This window comes from Cebus imitator, unplaced genomic scaffold (assembly GCF_001604975.1).
Source record: "Cebus imitator isolate Cc_AM_T3 unplaced genomic scaffold, Cebus_imitator-1.0 Scaffold100, whole genome shotgun sequence".
Classification (NCBI taxonomy): domain Eukaryota; kingdom Metazoa; phylum Chordata; class Mammalia; order Primates; family Cebidae; genus Cebus; species Cebus imitator.
Window position 1 is genome coordinate 6104229 of NW_016107415.1, and position 1591 is coordinate 6105819.

The following is a 1591-nucleotide window of genomic DNA, read 5'->3' on the forward strand; positions in this document are numbered from 1 at the left end:
GAGCTCAGTGCTGTCAATTCCATACAATTTTTGTTCAGCCAGGAAGGGATAGAAATGAATTTCAAACAGAAAGGAATAGAGATTCTTTTTCCCATTGTATTCTTCTCAAGGTATTTCCCCCAAAATAAGTTGAGAACTGTGGTGTGTAGAAAAGAGACCTCAAGAACAGGGCAACTGAGTACGAGAGGGAAAAAAAAGGCTGTAACTTCCTCCCAGGGACTGGAGAAAATTTACAAAAAGGAAGGTTGAAATCCATCAGTGTTCTATTAGTCATCATCTTCTTCATCCTCCTCTCCTTCCTTCCCTTCATCAACATCTTCATCTTCTTCACTTCATCCTCATCCCCTTCATCAATATCTTCTCATCCTTCCTAGTCACGATCATCATCATCATCTTCTTCTCCTTCTCCTTCTTCATCATCCATATTGGGAACCAAGTAGTATTGTAATGGGTTTGGCCAAATATCATCTTTGATGACCTCTCCTAACTCATCAGCACCTGCATCAGAATGGTCAGTAAACCAGGTAAAGCAGCTCTCTGGTTCCTCATGCTGTCTCTTTTTGCTGGCTTTATTCTGCATTTGACTTGGACATTTCATCAAATCCTTCCAAGATTACCATTTGATTTCAGTGGACTTTGAAGATGGATCACCACTCTCATTCAGATGAAATTCTTTGGAGAGAACTTTATTTTCAAAGTAAGGATTTTCATCAAAATAAAAATCTCTTCTGTTACCTGATTTAATATCTTCAAACTCTGTCACTTCAACTCTGGCCAAATAATGCAGTGCCTCTTTGTCCTCTTCTCCAAGCTGTGCAGACACTTGTGGATGGTTTACAAATGTTGTTACACAAAAATTTGTTATTTCAGTGATCAATTATGACCTCTTCTGAAAAAATGGTTGGTGAAATTTGTTATATTTCTGTTCTACTTTCAAAATCTCCTTACTAGCTTGTTCATGTCTATTTCTTTTTGTACTTCATCGATGTGTTCAGTTGCTTCTTCTTGTTCTTTTTCTCTCTTCTTTGGCGAGCCTGCAGAGGCCAATGTCTCCTCTGGTCTCGGAGCAGGAGGTGGTCTTGGTTTCTTCTTTTGAGGTGGAAGTGGAGACTGGCGTTTGGGGGCCATGCTGCTGGGAAAGTCCAAGAGCCAGAGCATGAGTCTCTTTGCTCATCTGGAAGGAGGCAGAACACTCATTTATTTTCCAGTTTAAAGATTATCTATTTTTTTTTTTCCTCAGGAGAGTAAAATTTATTTGTGACAGCTCAGAAAAGTCATTTATTTTACCAATATTTTTAATAAAACAAATATTATGTAAAATATTGACTATAAAAATAAATTTGTATTTTTTTCAAAATGAATATTAGAAAGGTAAATTACAGGGAAACAGCTATCCATCTATCTATCATCAATCATCGTATTCTATTGCTTTTCTAAACTTCATTTCAGTGATTATGAAAAGGACACACAGACATTTTCAAAAATAATTATCTTGTATTCTCTGAGACATTGATTATTTTATACATTAATCTAAAGCTTTACACATTTCAATTTTATAAATTTTAAACCATTTTTAAAGTTAGATGATAAA

General features: G+C 35.8%; 1 pseudogene; it reads right to left on the reverse strand.

The window, feature by feature from the left end:
• Positions 1–205: 205 nt before the first annotated feature.
• On the reverse strand, positions 206–1158 carry LOC108310045 (annotated as a pseudogene).
• Between the last annotated feature and the right edge of the window lie 433 nt (positions 1159–1591).